This window comes from Chiloscyllium plagiosum, chromosome 16 (genome assembly GCF_004010195.1).
Source record: "Chiloscyllium plagiosum isolate BGI_BamShark_2017 chromosome 16, ASM401019v2, whole genome shotgun sequence".
Taxonomy (NCBI): domain Eukaryota; kingdom Metazoa; phylum Chordata; class Chondrichthyes; order Orectolobiformes; family Hemiscylliidae; genus Chiloscyllium; species Chiloscyllium plagiosum.
The window spans coordinates 41691152-41713540 of NC_057725.1; the positions used below are offsets into that span (position 1 = coordinate 41691152).

At 41.3% G+C, this 22389-nt stretch overlaps 1 long non-coding RNA gene across 1 annotated transcript in view; it reads left to right on the plus strand.

Annotated features, from left to right (window-relative positions):
- The window catches only part of LOC122557828, a 47562-nt gene extending 25623 nt beyond the window's left edge, over positions 1 to 21939 (plus strand). Inside the window, exons 2-3 of the long non-coding RNA XR_006313948.1 lie at positions 15662 to 15787; positions 21565 to 21939. This is a non-coding gene — a long non-coding RNA (uncharacterized LOC122557828). The remainder of the gene's footprint in view (positions 1 to 15661; positions 15788 to 21564) is intronic.
- Positions 21940 to 22389: the final 450 nt, after the last annotated feature.

Genomic DNA, 22389 nt, shown 5'->3' on the forward strand with positions numbered 1-22389 from the left:
CCCTGGATGTATTTCTGGGAATATCCTCCCTCAGCACAGCTGTAATGCTAACCCTTATCAAAAATGCCACTCCCCCTCCTCTCTTGCCTCCCTTTCTATCCTTCCTGTAGCATTTGTATCCTGGAACATTAAGCTGCCAGTCCTTCCCATCCCTGAGCTATGTTTCTGTATTTGCTATGATATCCCAGTCCCAGCCCTTGAGGATCTCCTTTTTAGATTTCTGCCTAACTCTCTGTAATCTCCCATCAGAATCTCAACCTTTTCCCTTCTTATATCGTTGGTTGCAATGTGGACAATGACCTGTTGCTGGCCCCTCTCCCCCGTGAGAACATGCTGCACCCTCTCTGAGACATCCTTGATCTTGGCACCAGGGAAACAACACAACATTCTGCTTTTTTTCTGCTGGCCACAGAAATAGCAGTCTGTACCTCTGACTACAGAATCCCCTAACACAATTGATCTCTTGGAGGCTGACATACCCCTCGTTGCATTAGAGCCAATCTCGATACCAGAAACTTGGCTATTCATGTTACGTTTCCCTGAGAATCCATCACCGTCTCAATGTCTGGTTAGCTTACCAGCTCAGGTCAGACTTGGGATCACTTTCACAGACCACAGCCTCACAATACAACTTGCACCTTTGACTTGGAGCTGCAGATCTGTTCTGTTCTAGCATATTTTCTGTCATAGTGGATAGATATCATGCTTTCTGTGTAGTACCCTTAAATATTCCTCAGTGTTGAGTGTTGTCACAGGATTTGTGAGCTTCGCTGTCATTACCAATGACATACCTGTTTCATTTGCAGTCTCCTGACCTACCAGCATGTTTTTTCTTACCTGCTTTTACTCTTGAAGGTCTGAAGGCTAACTTCTGCTCACATCAATGAGAAATATTGCTTGTTATCAGTAATTTCTAAATTACATTGAACCCCATCATTGGCAGGACATTGCTGTTGTTATGGACTTGGCCAGGCCACTCAAAACATTCTTCAGCAGGCAGCCCAGACCATAACTTTGCAATTTGTTTTGATAAGTGTCCAGCGAAAATTACCTGGAATAAGTCAGCTAGGTTGACTACCAGGTTTTAAAACAGACAAAAATGTATTCACAAAATTACACAATGAAACACAAAGAACAGAATAAAGAGCCCCGACAGAACTCCGTCTATCCAAACTAGACTTAATTATACTGTTCAGAATATACACAACAGTCCCAATAAGTAAACCCCTGAAACACAGTAAAAATGAAACAAAGGCTTACAGGTCAAGGTTAGAAGGGGAGAAGGAGAGAGAGTTTGGGAGAAGATTTGTAGCTTGGGTGCTCGTTGTTGTGGTTCTGTTTGCCGAGCTGGGAATTTGTGTTGCAGACGTTTCGTCCCCGTCTAGGTGACATCTTCAGTGCTTGGGAGCCTCCTGTGAAGCGCTTCTGTGCTGGAGAAATGCCGGAGGAAACATCACAGAAGCGCTTCACAGGAGGCTCCCAAGCACTGAGGATGTTACCTAGATAGGGGACGAAACGTCTGCAACACAAATTCCCAGCTCGGCGAACAGAACCACAACAAGAAGGAGAGAGAGCCAAGCAGCCTGTTTCCACACAGCCCACAGTTAAACTCCCCAACTAGTTCTGAACTGAACTGCTCAACTAGACAGCAGGCCACGCCCGCTTGACTTATACAGGTTACTTCTAAAAACATAAAAGCTTTGGCCTAAAGTCTCAGCTGTTTATGTATTAACATAAAGGTCTTTCATCTCTGTACAAAAAACAGCCTTTTGGAGCCTGGCCCTGTTTATGACCCCTCTGAAAAAAACCAAGGACACAGCATTCTTGAGAAAAGGAACAGCTTTTAGGAAAAAGGATCAGCTTTGTGACATCTCCCCCCTTAAAAAAAACCCAACAATATCAAAAGATGGCTTCATTTTTAAAACCCTTCAAAACCAAACTGGTTAGTAATCTAAAACACACACATACACAGTTCTAACTATACACATGCAAACATCCACAACCACATGTACATTCAGGCCGTGGCACACCCGCCACTGAATGCCTCCGTATCTCATTCAAGCCTCGATAACACATTGGCAATCACGTTTTCACGACCTGCCACATGTGCAATTGTCAAATTGAAAGGGTGCAACAACAAGCTCCATCTAAACAGTCTGGCATTTTTGTCCTTGAATTTCTTCACAAATGTCAATGGGTTATGATCGGTGTATACGATTGTCTCAGATGCATTGCTGGTAATACAAACACTGAAATATTGTAATGCCAACACCAAGCTCAAAGTCTCTTTCTCCACCAATGAATATTTCTGTTGATGAATGTTCAACTTCCTGTAAAAATAGCCGATGGGTCTTTCTATTCCCTTGTCACCCTCCTGCAGGAGCACTGCACTGACACCCACATCACTGGCATTGATAGCCACCTTGAAAGGCTTTGTGTAATCTAATGTGGCTAATACTGGGGCGGTGGTTAACACAGTTTTTAGGCTGTCAAATGCCTTTTGACAGTTCGCTGTCCACTGAAACTTCTTGCCCTTTTTTAACAATTCCGTGAGTGGAGCAGCCACACTGCTAAAACTCGACACAAGCTTTCGGTTACATCCACTCAGTCCCAGGGACTGTAATACTGCTCTTTTCATCGACATTGTGGGAAATTTCCCAATTTCTTTCGTTTTCGCATTCCAGTGGGCTATTTGTCCATGTCCAATAATATGGCCCTGGAAGGTGACTTGGGCTTTGGCAAAGTCACTTTGAGCTAAGTTTACCACCAAGCCTGCCTTCCCAAGTTGATCAAACAAGTCTGACAAATGCTGTAAATGAGTTACTAAAACTCACCAGGTCATCAATGTAAACAACACAGTTGGGTAATCCGGCAATGATCTTATTAGTCAGTCTCTGAAATGTGGCTGGAGCATTTTTCATACCAAAAGGCATGACTTTGGACTGATACAGTCCATTTGACATTACGAAAGTTGAAATTGCCTTTGCTCTCTCTGACAGAGGTACTTACCAGTAACCTCTGAGCAAGTCCAACTTAAAAGTGTAAGTTGTTTAGTCCCGCTTTTTCGACACAGTCCTCCAACCGGTGAATTGGATATGTATCAGTCTTTGTAACTGCATTGACTTTGCGATAGTCCACACACAACTGTTGGGTACCATCTGGCTTGCCACCATGACTATGGGTGAGCTCCAGTCACTGTAACTCACTTCAATTATGCCACCTTGGAGCATGCATTCTATCTCCTTCTGAACCTGTGCCACCGTTAGAGGGTTATCCCTATAAGGATGTTGCTTAATCGGAACAGCATCTCCTATATCCACATCATGCACAATTAGGTTAGCACTTCCAAGTTTATTTCCACATATCTCCCCATGTGAAGTAATAACTCTTTCAGGTCATTTTGATTTTCGTGTGGAAAATAACTCAATAATTTAACCCAATTTTTGTCAACTTCCTCATTGTCCAATTTGATTTGAGGAATGTTCAATTCAGAATCTTGTGAACCTGGTTCTTCACTCTGTATTGTAATCATTAACACCTCCTCCTGTTTTCCTTTCCTGTCAAAATACCTTTTGAGCATATTCACATGGCACACTCTGTGAGATTTCTTCCTGTCTGGAGTCATTATCAAGTAGTTCACCTCACTCAATTTCTTCTCAATTTGATACAGTCCACTAAACCTGGCTTTTAAAGGCTCACCTGTTGCTGGAAGTAACACCAATACCTTTTCCCCAATTGCAAAACTGTGAATTTGTGATTTCTTGCCTGCTTCCTGTTTCATTGTATGCTGTGATATATTTAAATGCTATCAGCCAACGCCCCAGCTCTATTTAATTGTTCTCTAAAATTTGACAGAGTCCAATGTGTGATCACTGAATTCTGACTTATTAATTTCTCCTTCGTCAATTTTAATGGTCCTTTTACTTCATGCCCCAAAATTAATTCAAATGAACTGAATTTGGTTGATTCATTTGGTGCATCTCTGATCACAAAAGTACAAACAGAATTCCCTTATCCCAATCATCTGGTTAATCTTGACTATAAGCCCTCAACATGGTCTTTAATGTTTGATGCCATCCCTCTTGCACTCCCTGCAATCTTGGATGGTACTAAGTAGGTTTGAATTGCTTTGTTCCCAAGTTATCTATAACCCCTTGAATAGCATGGATGTGAAGTTTGATCCTTGCTCTGACTGGATCTCTATTGGTAGTCCATGTCTACTAAAGTATTTAAGTAATTCTTCTGCAACTGTTTTGGTTGTGATATTGCATAATGGTACTGTCTCTGGTAATGTAGTCGACACATCCATTATTGTTAACAAGCACTTAATACATTTTCTTTGAGGTAGGGGACCTACGCAATCAATCAAGGCGCTTGTAAAAGCTTCCTCAAATGGTGGAATAGGTATTAAAAGTGCAGGTCCTATTAGTGTTTGTGGTTTTCCAACTGGCTGACATGTATGATATGTCTGGCAAAATTCAACTACATTCTTGTGTAGTCCAGGCCAGTAAAAATGCCTTTGTATTTTAGCCTGTGTTTTTCTTATTCCTAAATGACCTCCCAGTGGTAGCTCATGGCCACTCGCAGCACCTCCTTCCTATACCCTACTGGCAAAACAATTTGATGAAACTCTGCCCATTTCTCATCTGCTCGAGTATGTGATGGTCTCCATTTCCTCATTAAGACATCACTTGTTAAGTAGTAACACACAGGGATTCATTCACTCTCCTTCTCTGTATATGTCTTTTGATATAACTGTTTTAAGTTCTCATGTTTCTGCTGTAACTTAATTAGCTTAGCAGAGCTAAAGATACTTGAATGTTTACCAATTTGCTCTGTTCCACTTAGTTGATCAAAAAACGTCACTGATAAAGCAATGCCAGCTTCCTTATCTGTGCCTTTTGATCTGTCCTACTTCAGCTTGTGCCTCTGTGATCTTGTGACCACACAATTCCTGAATAAATATCCTGCATTTCTTCAGTTGCCTTCATCTCCACTGGCTTTTCAACCATAGTAGGCAGCATGCCTACCAGTGAATCAATGATATCATTTAGAAGGACAAAGTATATTCCTGGAGCTGAGAGTTTTCACTTTTCTTTGGACAGTCCAACCTCACTTTACATAATTGAGCACTTCTTGTCTCGCCATGAATTCCTGTTACCAGTACCTTTTCTGGCAATAGTCTCTCCTCATCCTTCAGCATTACAGACTGAGAGAAACCTGTGTCCCTTAATATTGTATCCTCTTTACCTACTACTCCTGGCCTATGTGAATAAACTTTACACTTGCATGTATATTTTTTAAACAGATCTGACACTTCCTCCTTAACCAACCTCTGAACAGCTTGTACACTCTGAGGCAATTGTCTAACTTTCCTTGTGCTGTTTATTACTAGTCGAACAAAACTCCCAGGCTTGTTCAGTTTTCCTACATCTGTCTTTATCCTAGCCCACTACACTATGATGTCATGTGGCCCACTTGATTACAATGAAAATACTGGAGCTTTTTGACTTCTTTGTCCCCCTCAAGGGTTTCTTTTTTAACCTGTGGTAAGTTACCCTCACGATATTCACTGAGATCTACCTTTCCCTTTCCATGTGAGGATTTCTCTTTGCCCCAGTTTCTATCCCTCATGGACTGAAACTGATTCTGGAAGCCAAACCAAGTTTTATGGACCAGCTCATAATCATCAGCCACTTCAGCTGCTAACCTTGCTGTTTTACGCTCTTCTCTTCCACATGAGTTTGTGCTGCTTCAGGCAGTGAATTTTTGAATTCCTCCAAAATAATTACCTCTCTAAGGACTTCGTAGGTTTGTTCTATTTTTAAAGTTCTTATTCATCTATCGAAATTACTCTGTTTTATCCTTTCAAACTCAATACAGGTTTGACCAGAGTACCTCCTTAGATTCCTGAAACATTGTCCATAGGCTTCTGGTACAAACTCATATGCACTTAAAATGGCTTTTTTCACCTCTCATACTCCCCAGATACCTTCCTGATAGTGATGCTAGCCCTCATTAGCCTTACATACAAGTCTTGTTTGGATCAACAAAACCCACATGGTCACTTGCCATTGCATCTGTTCAGCCACTTTTTCAAATGAGATGGAAAAGGTTTCCATAGCCTTCTCATTAAATTTAGGCAATGCTTGAACATACTTAAACAGTTTCTCATCAGACTTTTGCCCAGCATGGGTTTGCTCATCCTCATTTCTTTCCTCACTAGACTTGCCTTCAGCCTTCATCTCCATCCTTTTAAACTGACTTTCCTTTTTAAGTGTCAGTTTCTGAAGTTCAAACTCTCTCTCTTTTTCTTTCTCTTCTGCTAAAGCCCTTTGTTCTTTTTCTTTCTCTTCTGCTTTTAACCGTAACTCAATCTGTTTCATTTCTGCTGCCCTTTCCTTATCTCTCCACTCTAACTCAAGCTGCTTCATTGGCAATTAAACTTTTCAATTTGAACAATTGAATCTCTATAGATTCTGATAATGTTTCCAGCAAGTTTAAATGCTGAGCTACTGCTGTAATTATCTCTCCTTTTCTCACAGAGGAAGGCAGCTCCAATCCCAGTTTGTCTGCTAATTCCTGCAGCTTGGTCTTATTCACCTTTTGCAAAATTTCCAAATTCACTGCATTCACTTCCAGAAAACTTTTGGCGACTGAAAGAACCATTTCTATCCCAACCTTTGTCAATCCAACCAAACCAACACCCGAAATAAAGACACTAGCACCTACCACTCGCTGTTTAAAATCCTGCAAACAGCCCTCAATCTGTTATGGACTAGACCAGACCACTCAAAACATTCTTAAGCAGGCAGCCCAGACCATAACTTTGCAATTTGTCTCGCTAAGTGTACATTAAAAATTTCCCGGAGTAAGTTAGCGAGGTTGACTACCAGGTTTTAAAACAGACAAAAATTTATTCACACAATTACACAATGAAACACAAAGAATAGAATAAGGAACTCCTATAGAACTCAGTCTATCCAAGCCCACAGCTGAACTCCCGAAGTAGTTCTGGACTGAACTGCTCAGCTGGAGAGCTGGCCACACCCCCTTGACTTGTAGAAGTCACTTCTAAAAATGTAAAAGCTTTGGCCTGAAGTCCCATCTGCTTATGAAAAACAAAAAGGTATTTAATCTCTGTACAAAACCCTGCTGTTTTGGAGCCCAGTCTGTTTATGACCCCTGTGAAAAAACCCAAGGACACTGTATCCTTGAAAAAAGGAACAGCTTTTAGCAAAAGAAGACCAGCTTTGTGACCATGTTGCTTGTGTGGGCTCCTTCAAGCCCAAAATAGTCTAGCATGAGTGAGGTTTTAAGGTAAGAGGAGAGAGATTTTAAAATCGCGACAGGCAAACATTTTACACAGAAGATGGTTCGTGTGTGAAATGAACTTCCTGAGGAAGTCATGATTCGGAGATGCCGGTGTTGGACTGGGGTGTACAAAGTTAAAAATCACACAACACCAGTTTATAGTCCAACAGGTTTAATTGGAAGCACTAGCTTTCGGAGCGACGCTCCTTCATCAGGTGATTGTGGAGCGCTCGATCGTAACACAGAATATATAGCAAACATTTGCAGTGTGAGGTCCTGAGGAAATGGTAAATATGACACAGTTGCAACATTTCAAAGACATTTGGATAAGTACATAAATAGGAATGGTTTAGAGGGACATGGGCCAGGAGCAGGCAGATAGGACGAGTTCAGTTTGGGACTATGTTCAGCATGGACTGGTTGGACCAAAGGGTCTGTCCCCTCACTGTATGACTTTATGATTATATAAGAGTCTTGTTGAATAAATAATTCAAAAATTTATTGAACTGTTGCAACTCTTTATAGATTACATGACTATGACTCTCATTACTACAGAGATTATTAAGCACACTAGCCTCAAGTTTGTCTCCAATAACTCATATTTAGTTTGACCACATCCTCATGACATCATCCCGGTGCTTATTGTACTCTATCAAGTATCAAGCCTTTCAGGGGATCCATGATGGCAGCGATCTAGGAGGATTGCGTTGCAAAGCTCCACACCTCAACACAAGCGGGACGATCATCTAACCCGCCCAACCCAAGCCATTGCAATATCCTGGGACTCTGGAAAGGTCATGGAGTCCCAGGAAACTGTGAAAAATCAACTTACCTGTGTTTCGCCATCCAGGGATGTGAAGAAGGGAGGAGCAGCGTCTGAGGCCAGGTCCGCGACCCAGCATGCAGGATCCTTGGACTCTATTACCTACAGGCCCTGGTGAAGGAGCTCGTGAAATCTTGCAAGATGTTGGGTAAGCAGATAGAGGAGAAGCTGGCCCCGCTCTCTATCATGGTCCAGAAGCATGAACAGGAGCGGAGAGACCTGGAAAAGAGGATGGATGAAGTTGAACACAGAGTCACAGTGGTGGAAGCTAATACAAGTTCCTCCAAGGATAGGATCCAAGCCCTGGAGACGCAGGTATGTAATTTGCATGACCAAGTGGATGATCTTGATAACAGGTTCAGGAGAAAAAATATTTGGATTGTTGTCTGCTGGACGGTAAGGAAGGTAAGGCGGAATTTATTGAGGACTGTTGCCAAAGTTCCTTAACTTGGAGGCTGATATGAGAGGCTTGAAGATCGAGAGGGCTCACCGGGTCATGGCGCAGAGATCAGGTCTGGGTCAACGTCCTCGTCCTCTCTTGGTGAAGTTTCATAATTATAGAGAATAGGAGAGAATTGTGGAAGGTTCAAGAATCCAGGGGAAGGATCCGAAGGCTCTAAGATGATGTTCTTTCAGGACTTCTCAGTGGCAGTGATCCAGACAAGAAAATCATATGATGGTGTCAAGAGAAGACTGAGAGAGCTTGGGATCCAGTACTCTCTGGAATTTAAACTTACTGCAGAAGGTTATGGCTAATGACCTGGAATATCAAAGGGAGTCACTCACCAATTAAAAGGAAGGAGGTACTTTTGAGTTTTAGAAAGGAGAAGGTGGATATTGGTTTGTTACAGGAAACGCACTTGGACGACAGGGAGCATTTGAAACTACAGCAGAATGGCTTTGATCGGATTTACTTTTTGGTAGATTTTAATTGTCTCATAGATCCTACAGTAGACAGGTTGCCCAAAGAATCCCTGATACCCTCTGTACAAATTAACAGTTAGTGGATCTGTGTGTGGAGTTAGGGTTGGTGGTCATCTGGAGGCATTTCCATCCTACAGGCAGGGATTTTACATTTTTATCGGACCCCCATGGCAACTCTGGACTTGGTGGCATCCTGTACAATTGGTAATACTACCATCTCCGATCACACTCCAGTGTACCTGTTGGTTAAGATTAAGGATGTTACAGAGGGTTCGAGGCACTGGTGAATGGATCCCTTTATCCTCAAGGATAATAAGTTTGTTGGAGTACTTTTCTCGGGAATTTCGGGCATTCCTAGACATTAACTCAGGCTCGATTAATAGCCCATCCATCCTTTGGGAAACTACCAAAGCCTATGCCAGGGAGTTAGTTATTTCCTACTCTGCTAGCAGGAAGCAGGAAGGCTTACTTTGACAGACCCATGTTGGTCAAGCTACAGAAGATTACATTGCTACAGTCTGCATTGAATTCTGTGCTCACATAGACAGCAAAGAAGGAGCTTACTTTCGCAGAGCATAGGTTATATGAGCATGGTGACAAGCCAGGCCAGTACCTTGCGTATCTCGCCAGAAAAAGAAGTGGACCTCCGGCCATTAAGTCGATTAGGGAAGTGTCTGGGAACCTAACATGTGACTCCAAAAGACTAATGTGGTATTCCAGAGATTTTATTCTAAGTTATACCAATCTGAGGGTTGTGAGGAGGGGGGCCAAAATGGAGTCTTTTTTAAGGATCTGGAGCTCCTGGGCATCACCCCCGAACAAGAGTCTTTTCTCAATGCCCCCTTATCAGAGCAAGAGGTGCAGGGGCCTGTGAAGCAGCTTCAGAGTGGAAAGGCACCCAGTCCTGACGGACTTCCCAGCGAATTCTAGAAGGAATTTATAAACATATTGTTAGGCCCGATGCTCAACATGTTTAATTACTCGTACAGCTATGATTGTTTCCCGCCATCTCTGAGAGAGGCCAATGTTTCGCTTATTCTTAAAAAAGCGAAGGACCCAGAGGACTGTGGTTTGTACAGTTGAAACTTTATTGCTGGAACAGCACAGCAGGTCAGGCAGCATCCAGGGAACAGGAGATTCGACGTTTCGGGCACAGGCCCTTCTTCAGGACTGTGCTTTGTACAGACCTATTTCACCCTTAAATGTGGACTTTAAAATCCTCTCTAAGACTCTTGCATTAAGGCTGGACACTGTGTTACCTTCTATTGTTAAAGAGGACCAGACGGGTTTCATAAAGGTTTGCACATTCTGTTTTGGACAAAATGTGGACAGTCAGGGAATATTGCATTAATCCAATTGTTATCAATACAGTTAAAGCATGGAGGGCAATTCGGTAGAGGGAAGGCAATATTGGCAAAACATCTTCTCTCACACCTATAGTGGGTATGCCGGATTTTCAATCGGGGATGGTAGATTCAAACATCGGGCAGCTTGCATGGCGATTTATTTAAGGGAGACACAATGACGTCCTTTGATCAGTTAGCACAGAAACACGAACTATCTAACAGGGACCTCTTTTGTTTTTTTTTTCAAGTTAGGGATTTTATTCAAAAAAAGACGACACGTTTGATTGATCCCTACAAATCTGACATAGAGAGGTGGGTGCTCAATGCTAAGACTACACTTCCTATCAGCACTTTATATTATCAATTGGGGTGGGTGCCCCCTCAGATGAGTTAAACCGACTCTGCAGGTTGTGGGAGAGAGAGCTAGGCATTGAGGTCTCCTCAGAGGCATGGGAAGATATTTGGGAAAATGCAAGAAAGATATCAATTTGCAATAGGACCCATACTTTACAGTTGAAGATTCTCCACACGGTCCACTTGGCTCTGGACCATTTGTCAAAATTTAAACCAGGGGTATCTTCAACATGTCCCCAAGTGCAAGGTTGATACGGGCACTCTTACCCATTGTCTCTGGTCCTGTGATAGGCTTCAAACATGCTGGAGCAATGGAGGGGATTTTGGGTGTAAGGGTGAAGAAGGACCTGATCTCTCTTCTTCTTGGCTTGCCCAGTACGTTCCCTGCGGATGCATGTAAGAAAAAACTTTTCAACATCCTCACTTTCTGCACAAGAAAAAATATCCGCGGACGGTGGATGGGGGTGCAGGGTTGGGAACAGGGTTGGGGCTGCAGGTTTGGGGGCGGGTGGGGGGCGGATGGGGGCCGATGGTCGACAGGGTTGGGGGCGGGGTGGGAGCAGACGGGGTTTGGGGCGGGCAGGGTGGGAGCAGCCAGGGTTGGGCGCAGACAGGGGTGCTGGGTGGCAGTAGATGGGTTTGGAGTGGGCAGGGGGCAGGGTCTCGCGCACACTGCTGCCGAATCTCCTGAATGGGGAACGAACTTCACAGAAACCTCCCGAGCCCCAGAGGAAATCAATTAACCAAATAATCAATTATCTGAACGAAATAATGCCTGCCCATCACAATCTGCCCTCTGTGTACATTTGTACGTGAGGGCAGATTGGGTTTTTTTTTAACTTTTTTTGTGTTCTTTCTTTGTATTGTTTTAAATTGTATTGTTTTGTATTTGTTGTAATATTTTTAAATCTATTTTTCAATAAAAATATATTTAAAAAAGAAAGTATTAAGCCTTTCAGACCCATGTACAACATCAACAGAAAGATGGAGACTCCCCGAAACATCTCGGTTTTTGTGCTGGCGAAACCTCTTGTTACATGTAAGCTAAATGCTCACAGTTGTTTAGATTTAACATGATGCACTGTGTGTTCCAAATAGTACCAACAAACTGGTTACTTCTCTTGTCAGCTGGAAGTTCAGCACTAAGAAATGTTGTCATGTCTGTATCCATTCTATTGAATATGAGTGAAGAACAGTCTCTTCATTTATCTTGGCCAACTTTGAAGTAAATTGAATTTTCTGCCATTGCTCTGCCACCTTTCTCCAGAGAAGTCTCAACTTTGTTCTGTGCTTTCTGTCTTTAGCCCTGCCTGTGACACTCAGATTGGTGGAAAAGTAAGTGTCAAGTGGAGGTTAGATTCTGCATGGTAATGGACAGTATAAGCAAGTGAGCAAACATTTGGCAAATGAAGTACAACATGTGAAAACGTGAACTTGTCCATTTTGTCAGGAAGAATTGAAAAGCAAAATACGACCTAAACAGACAGATGTTGCAGATGTCTGTGCACAAAGAGATCTAGCTGTCTTGGTACATAATTACAAAATGTTAGTATGCAAGTACAGCAAGTTGTTAGAAAGGAAACAGAATGTTGTTGTTAATTACAAAGGGGAATAGAATATAAAAGTAGGCAAGTTTTACTGCAGCTGTATAGGACCTCAATGAGACGACATCCGGAAAACTATTTATAGTTTTGAAGCTGCTTATTTGAAAATCTGTTACTATTTTAGAAGCAGGTCCGAGAAAGTTCATCCAAATTATTCCTGGAATAATTGGACCTATACACATTAGAGTTTAAAATAATGAGAGGTGATTTTATTGAAACCTATAAGATCCTGAGGAGACTTGTTAGAGTGGATACTACAAGGAAACTCTCCCTTGTTGGGTAGATTAGAACTAGGGTCCACATTTTAAGAATAAGAATTCTCACTTTAAGACAGAGATAAGGAGATATTTTTTCTCAGAGGATGATTAGTCTGTGGAATTCTATTCCCCAGAAAATAGTGAAGATTGGATCTTTAAATTTATTCAAGGCTGAGTTAGATAGATATTTTATGGACAGAAGAGTCAAGGATTAGGTGGGACAGCCAGGAATTGGGGATGAGGGCAGAATCAAATCAGTCATAATCTTATTGAATGCTGAGCAGTTTTGATGGGGTGACTGACTTGGTGCTGCTCCCAAATCTGATATCACATTTTTCTGGTCTGGACTTTATTTCTGTGAAAAGGGCATTCACCAATAAACCAGGAAGACCTGCACTGACTCCAACAATGATGTTCCCTCCTCACTCACTGCACTTACCTGTTACTCACTGCCAGAAACATTGGGCACTTCAAGTCAGCACCATTGCTTTCAAAGCTACCAATTTCACGTTCTCTCTCCTAACAGCAGGGAAATAATAAGCAATAATTTTATTGCTTCCATTCCACCAAAATATTGAGGCCAGTCCAGTAAACCTGAGCAGGCTGAAGATAATGTGTTCAAGGTTGGTGGGGACCCCTTCCATCATTAATCCACATAATAGGAAAATACTCAAGTCATTTTTGTCTTTACTTAAGGATTAGGCTGTGGTGTCTTCCACAACTGCCTGCGTGGAATGAAATTTGTTTTCCGAAGAGAATGGTCTATGTTTACCATGATTGTGCAAATGCTTCCAAATCATTCTGTTAGCCAAAGTCTTGGCTTTTGTAGTGTCCCTACTTCAGGTCAGAGGATCTGGGTTCATGTCCCACCATAAGTGTGTATAAACACCCTTGCGCAGGTTGATTTTAAAAACACATACCTTTTGTCTGCCAGTGGCCTCTTCAAATTAGCATTTTTATTCCTATCCATGATCAATGGATGAATCTGTGCTGCTGGTGAGCAGAACTACAAATTTTCTTGCCTTGCGGATTATTGAATTTCCTTTAGGTGATTTAGACGAGATTCCTGCTATGCTTCTTTTGTGGAAAAAATAAACACACCAGAAAATGGCACATATTTTGTCCAGTCTTTCCTGTTTCGGAAATTTTCCAATCTGTCTTCCTTGTGAAGGATAGAACCTCCACCAGTCCACACACAGGAGTAGATCGATGCAGGAGTCCTGGAAGGCTGAATCCAAAAATTAATCCCAACAAAACCAGAGAGATTGTCTTCTGCAGATTTGTATAGTTGTTGCAGATTCTGCTCTGCATTATTTGTAAGTGACTTCGCACGACTTGGAGCTGGTATGGTTTTGGATGGTTTTGGGCTATTGGTGGCTTCCCAATACAAATTGTCCATTTACGTCAAGTATCACTTCACTTCTACAAATAGTTTTTAATCAAATGTTAGAATTGAGAGAATAATTGATTCCAATTTTATGATTTCATTTATAAAACATTTATATCACATATACTTAGTTTCTATCAAGTTGTGTGAACATAACAGTGAAGTTTATCAGTTGCTGAACAAAGAGACCTTGGAGTGCAGATTCATACCTCCTTGAAAGTGGAGTCGCAGGTGGCTAGGATGGTGAAGAAGGCATTTGGTATGCTTTCCTTTATTGGTCAGAGTATTGAGTACAGGGGTTGGGAGGTCATGTTGCGGCTGTACAGGACATTGGTTAGGCCACTGTTGGAATATTGCATGCAATTCTGGTCTCCTTCCTATCGGAAAGATGTTGTGAAACTTGAAAGGGTTCAGAAAAGATTTACAAGGATGTTGCCAGGGTTTGGAGGATTTGAGCCAAAGGGAGAGGTTGAATAGGCTAAGGTTGTTTTGCCTAGAACAGCGGAGGCTGAGGGGTGACCTTATAGAGGTTTACAAAATTATGAGGGATATGCATAGGGTAAATAGGCAAAGTCTTTTCCCTGGGGTAGGGGAGTCCAGAACTAGAGGGCATAGGTTTAGGGTGAGAGGGGAAAGATATAAAAGAGACCTACAGGGCAACTTTTTCACAGAGGGTGGTACGTGTATGGAATGAGCTGCAAGAGGAAGTGGTGGAGGTTGGTACAATTGCAACTTTTATGAGGCATTTGGATGGGTACATGAATAGGAAGGGTTTGGAGGGAAAAGGGCTGGGTGCTGGCAGGTGGGACTAGTTTGGGTTGGGATATCTGGTCAGCATGGACGGGTTGGACTTCAAGGGTCTGTTTCTGTGCTGTACATCTCTATGACTCTATTAAATGAAATTCCAGAAACATCTAGGGATAACTCTGTTGAGAAGGTCAGAGCATGTTGAAACGTTGGACATTTTTATGCAACTTCAGGAATCTGTCAGCATACCTTGTTGAGTGTTGTCAATAACCTGGAAATACTTCCACATCACATTCAGTAATTCATAGATATTTCAACAGTAAGAATTTTGTGTGTAAATGTTATTTTGTTTAAATATTAAATATTCGAACAATTTGGGCACTAGAAATATTCGCACAAATTAACAAATCCTGTAGAACAACAAATCAACTTAAGTTCTTCATTTTTTCCCGAAAGATTAAAGCTTATTGTTACACCAGTAGGGAGAACAGCTTACTATAACCATGTGTCAATATTGTCATTGAGTGCTACCTCTCTCCCCATCAGGGTAACAGAGAGAAAAAAGTAATTGAAGAAGCCAAAGAAAGGTAGCCTACTGATTATGGTACGTAATAAGCAACTCTGTGGTGGTAGGGTAAAAATTGCATCATTCTAAAGGTGAAGGCCCAGGGATGTAAAGCAATAATATGGCAGCAGCACAGGCAACATATTCAATGAAAGCATGAAATTTCAAGTCAACTGTCTCTGACCATGGTCATGATAAAAGCAAACAGGTGGCAAAGTGTGGTAGGCAGGGCAGCAGGAATAGGAACACCAAATTTGCCCAGCTGTTGCTGCTTCTTACAAGTCCCCCCTCTAGAGATACTTTCTAACATTTCTCCTTACTGTTTATTATTATCTGACAGATTCCTTTCTAATGATCCAACTATTCCAGTTATTATGGAAATTGTTACACAATGCCGAGGTGAGGAAAGACAGCAACCCTCGGAGAGGAATTAATGCATTTCAAGGCAAAGGCTTGTATGTTCCAGGTAAGAGAAGCAATTTTGTCCATCAGTAATTGCGAATATCAACTATAGGTTCTTATAGTGAGCTTTAATGTCGTAGCTTCCTTGCTGACAGGTGAGGGTGCGCATATGACAAAGTTGAGAGATGTGCTCAGTTTAACTGTCATGACCAAGCAGATCTGTTAATTTGACAAGGCTGCAGTTAGATGGCATGACTAATACCTTAATTAAGCAAAGATGCTGAAGGCACACTATTATCATGGGGCTGGAGGTGGCGGAAATGAAGTTTAAAAGCAGTTTGACCTTGTTGACTTTTGCTAACTCACCATCTTTTGATCTTTCTGTTCCCTTTCTCTTCAATGAAGACAGCAGTCTGTCATGTGGTGGTGAAGATGTGATGATGACCAGGCAGAATCTCTGGGTCATAGAGAGCTTTGGGGGTCCTTGTCCGTATTTAAGGCTGAGAAGGATTGATTCTTGGTCAGTTGGGAAATCAAGTGTTACAGGGAAAAGACAAGAAAATTGACATGAGGAATGGCAGATCAACCATGGTCTTATTGACTAGTGGAGCAACTCATGGGCTAAATGGCCTAATCCTGTTTGTATTTCCTATGGTCTCACTATGTTCATGCAAACTACACTGACAGAAATGATGGCTAATAGGAGGATAAATTATAAAAATTTTGCCATTAATTTTAGTGAAAGAATCTGTAAATGTTAGCATGGCCAGTGAATAAAACAATTGCACTATTGAGGTAATGTATACCGTTGCATCATATTGAGCTCAAATTAAGAACATAAGGGAAGGAAGCTGAAGTGTTTGCCGGGGCTGTCTATGATCAGAGAAAGAACAATGAGAGGCAAAAACACAATCTATGTCCATCTAGAGTTCATTAATTCCTTGCTTTCTACAGTTCAGAATTTTTTAATATTTGCAAACTTTGAAATTATGGACTATAAGCCCAAGTCCTGATTATTAATATTAACAAAGAGCAAAGTGATCCTGTTATCAATTCTTGTGCAACACCGCGGTAGTAAGGAAAGCAAATGTTTAGTACTACGAACTGCTTTCTGACCCTAACCAATTCTAGACCCATGTTACTAATGTCCCTTCAATCTCATTAGCATTAATTATGTTAACAGGGGTACATTAAATGCATTACCTGTATGAATACTCTTCCTCTTCAACACACAATTTAAACACAATTCTCCGATAATAAATGCAAGCTAACATTTATGTAGTCAATTGGTCCATATATCAATTATTTTTTTCCCACATTATTGAGTGAGATATTTGGTCAGAGGGAAGATGAAAAGAATGGCTGGTGGGCAACATAATTGGGGAAGAGGCAACATGTCAGAATCTTACCACCAACTTTGGCGATCCAGGTATAGGCCTGAAAAAGTGGGTTGACCTTCGCATCAGCAGCTATTGAGAAGCTTGTCAGCATCTATTAGGATGCCACTGAAAGCACAACCCCCTGGAATTAAATCAAGCTCCCCAATCAACCTGTCCATATTAATTGAGAAACTTGATGCTTCAGAAAACTGACTACATGCAGCAGGCATCTAACCTGCTTTGCACTTCTTCCTGGACTCAGGCTGGAGGGTCACTGGGGAAACTGGGATATCATTGTAGTGAGTTAGATAGAAAAGATAGAAAATGCTATCTAAAGTGTATTGGTGAATGACAGGAGAAGCTGGAACTTAGAGAGTAAAGGTTAGGGTGAAAGGGGAAAGATTTAAAAGGGACCTAAGGGGCAATCTTTTCACGCAGAGGTTGGTGCATGTATGGAATGAGCTGCCAGAGAAAGTGGTGGAGGAAGGTACAATTAAAACATTTAAAAGGCATCTGGATGCATATATGAATAGGAAGGGTTTGGAGGGATATGGGCCAAGTGCTGGCAAATGGGACTAGATTAATTTAAGATATCTGGTTGGCATGGACGAGTTGGACTAAAGCTGCTTCTGTACTGTATATCTCAATGACTGTGATTCTATAATTGAAAACCAACTCCTCAGTTCGACTTCAATGTCTAAAAGGCTTCACCCAAAGCTGGAGGGGTAAGTTTATTTTGAGGTGGATGAGTTGCAGCTTAGATGTTCTGGCCCACCAAAAGGACATCCTATTAATTATGATATATATTTTAAATCATCATCTGCAGAGTTTTATTACATATCCCTGGAGCAGGTGGACTTGAACCCAGGTATCCTGGCTCAGAAGTAAGGATGATACTATGCACCCCAAGAGCCCTAACTAAATTTTGGAGGCTACGTCTAGACAAAGGGTCATCTTGAATAAGATAGAAGTGCCGCGTGCACCTCTCTATAAGACTATAAGATCTAGGAGCAGAATTAGGCTATAAACCCATTGAGTCTGCTCCACCATTTGATCATGACTGAAATGTTTCTCAACCCCATTCTCCTGCCTTCTCCCATAGCTTTTGGTCCTTTACTAATCCAGAACCTATTAATCTCTGTCTTAAAAACATTCAGTGAGTTGGCCTCCAAAGCCTTCTTCAGAAATGAGTTCCACAGATTCTCGCAGAAGCATTTCCTCCTCATTCAGTTCTAAAGGGCCATCCCTTCACTTAGTGCATTCCGGTCCTAGTCTCTCCTATTAATGGAAACATCTTCTCTATGTCAGCTCTATCCAGGCCTTCTGGTATTCAATAAGTCTCAGTGAGACTCCAACGCCACACCCCCAACTTTCACCATCCTTTTAAACTCCAATGAGTACAAGTACCAGAATCCTCAACTGCTCCTCATTTTGCAAGCCCTTATTTAGTAACATCCTTGTCAATAGCCTTCTGGAAAAACAAATAAGTTATGTTCACTGGCTCTTCTTTGTCTAACTTGCTCGTTACCTCCTCAAAGAATTCTAACAGATTTGTGAGGCGTGTCCTCCCCTTGATGAAGACATGCTACCTCAGCACTGTTTTACCACGCACTTCCAAGTATTCTGCAATCTCATCCTTAATGATGGACTCTGTAATCTTACCAATGATTGTGGTCAGGCTAACCAACCTATAGTTTCCTGTCTTACGCCTCACTCCCTTCTTAAACAGTAAGATAGAAGTGCCATTTTCACTCTTCTGGGACCCTCCCTGACTCCAGTAAATCCTGAAAGATCACTGCAATGCCTCCACAATCTCCTCAGCTATCTCCTTCAGAACATTGGGTGTAGTCCATCCAATCGCCTTGCCAGTGATGCTACATTCCTATGGCTGGACTGATGGAGCACAGGTCTGAGTGCATATCAACAGCCACTGAGAGTGCTTGTGGTACTGCATCTCCAATGTAGCAAGCAGACTTTTCATGGAGGCAGCCAAACATGTTAGAGCCATGACTTTAATCATAAGTTAGATGAACTCCTCTGTCTTCCTCTCCAGTCCAGTGAGGGCCTTCACCATCACTCCTAGTCTCCTCCTCAGCTACTTCCAAGATGCGTTAATTGGTGACAGCCACAGGTTTCCTCTTAAAATTGCCAGAGAAAAGTATATACCTGCTACTTCTGTCTACATACAATAGTAATTCCAGTCAGATGTCATTCAATCGAAATGCTGTCCTCTCTCAATATCCATTGTCCATCCTGAGGGTGCAGTTGCAAGTAGCTATGTTAGATGATTAGTAATCTAGAAGCCTGAACTGATGTTCTGGAGACATGAGTTCAAACCCCACTCTGGCAGCTGTGGGAATTTTAAATACCATCAATTCAATAAATGCAAAACTGGTATCCGCAAAAGAGATAACGTTACCAATGGTGTTTTGGGAAGGAGATCTGTCCTTACCTGGTCAGATCTGTATGTGCTCCGATACTCTTAATTGCCATCTGAAATCACATAGCAAGCTACACAGTTTTATTCAAAAAAGCAGCTTATCATTCTGTTTCATAAAGTGAATTAGGCTGTGAGTGAATTAAAAGACATCTCCATTTGTGCACAGTCCCTTCAACCCAGCTGAGATTGCAATATGCATCAGGCTGCTGCTGGCAGCATTGAAATGTGAGAGCTGATACAATTGAGTTGAGATTCCAGACTTGGACAATTCGGTAGAATTGGGTCGATCTAGTGCTTCATGCATTTCATTCATTCAACATGAAAAGGCACCAGACTGCAGGAAGCACCCTCTCCTCCCCCACCTGATTTTGGACTCTGAGACCATTTTCTAGGTCTCAGAGTTCAATTGGTTGAGGGTTCATTGGATTGTTTTTAGGATCATAAACAAATAATCCTGTACATTTCCACTGCAACATCATTACTTTCAGCCAGCCATTACAATTTTATTGCCACTCACATGGTCTTGCACCAGAAATTACTGTACTTTAAATTATGATTTATGACTGTGTAATCGCTGATATAAATAATCAGAATCAAAGCTATTCCTATGTGTATGTTTATTTATAGTTTGTGTGTGTATAGTTTGAATGCTATTGTTGCTAGAGGAGACAGTTGAGCTGTGCTTTGAATGATTGTGTGGCTTTCTGCAGTGCAAGCTGGCTTTATTTGTGACAAATATTAGAGTTTGAATCAGTTCTATGAGGGGACCAGTGCCCAGGCCCCAATTATTTACAGTATGAATTAATTACTTGGGTTATGCAAATAATGTACTATTGCCAAATTTGTAGATGATATGAAATAGCTGGTAAGCCAAGTTGTTCGAATGAAACCATGAGTCTACAGAGGGTTAGGTGAGTAAGCAAAAACTGGGTAAATGGAATATAATGTGAGGTCATGTGTGTTGGGTTTATACTCATTGAGTTTAGAAAAATGAAAGGAGATCTTTTTGGAACTTATAAGAATCCTTAGGGGTTTGACAAATAGATGCAGAGAAGTTATTTCCCCTTGTGGCAGAATCTAGGATCAGAAGGAATAGTCTCAGAGTAAACAGTTGCTCCTTGAAGACAGGGATGAGGATGAATTTATTTATCTCAGAGGATGGTGAATATATGGAATTCTTTACTGCGGAGAACTGTTGAAGTTAAATATATTAACTACAATTGTAAATATACTATTTCAAGGCCGAAATAAACAAATTTCTAATCAGCAAGGAAATCAAGGGTTACAGGAATAAAGAAGGAAATTGAGTTAAAGATTATCACATCAAACATAATCTCATTAAATGGTGGAGTAGACTGGATTTGCCAAATGGCCTACTTCTGCTCCTAATCCTCATGGTATCTTATTAGGATTTAACCAATGTAACCATTGTTATTATTCATATTTTAGCAACTATGAAAAAAAAGTCAGTTAAATATCTAGGTTTGGCTACCTTTCTCTAAAGGTTGGACCGCATATATTTGTTACCTATAAAAGAACAAAGAATCACATATGATTTACAAGGCTTTGGAATAATCATTCTTACTTTTGCTTTTAATGTAGGGTATAAAATTAACCATGTCATGTTTTCGTGTTCACATTATAATGTAGGATGCACAATCTTGGCATCGGGGGAGTAGCCTCTATCAACAGCTAACAGGTGAGAAATCAAGGAACAGGAGTGCAAGTAGGGTCAAGAAGCAAAAAGGAGCAATGGGAAAGGAGGCTACAACCGAGGTAGCCTGTTATTGCCCAACTATATGTGAAGGACTAGTTCAGGTGTAATACAACTAACTCACACACACTTTCTAATTCATTAACACTGCCATACACTTTATATTCTCTTTTTTGCTGATCACCACATTGCCCCTTGGCCTGTTTCAAAGCTAAAAGCCATTACAGAGGATATATTTCAAGCCAAATTTATAAATTAAACCAAACCATTTTGTACACGAAACTAATCACCTTCATGTATCCCCTTAGTACTCCTATGCACTGCTTCCATAGTAACTGCAAGATGGTCGCTGGAGGAGACTGAACATGGCCTTGAAGGATCACTTTGAGAGCCTGCAGGCCCAGCTTCAGACTGTATCGCATTAGCATGGATGCTGGAATCCGGACTGGCTAGATGGTCAATTGCTGCCAGCCATGAACAGCCTTCACAGTGCTTCATTGGAATTAGTAGCTTATATTCCTTTATATTGTACTATATTACATCAGCACTTGTCTGATCAACTGTCATTGTAACTGCAGTTGGAAGAATAAAACTGCACGGGTTGCATCCTGAACATGTTATACCCCATCTAAGGGAGAGCTTTTTTTTCCTTAATGCCCAGTATAGCATAACATCTTGTCATTGTACAATGTTGGAGCATCACATATTGAAAAAGTTTTAAATAGTTGAAAACTTTTACTTTGTAATAGCAAAAGAGAAGGAAGAAAACAAATAAAAATCAGCTGCAATACTGAGAATAAACAAGTGTCTTGTGATCAACAACACATTTACATTCATTTCACTCAACTCAGGTCTATCAGAACTGGATGCCAAATAAGTAGTACTGGCGCAGACTTCTAAGATGTGATAGTGTTGCTCACAGATGCTTTGTACATTGTTGGAATTAAACCCTTTTCTGTGGATGAATTCAGCAACATTATGATATGGCCCTGTCAATGCAACATGTATACAATCTACAACACCCTGCATCTTGGAGAAGTCCCCTGTGTTATCAAAGTCTACTGCTCAGGCTGCAGCACTAATCTCATCCCTGAGAAACAAGATGAAGTGGTGTAATCTGATAGAAATTACAT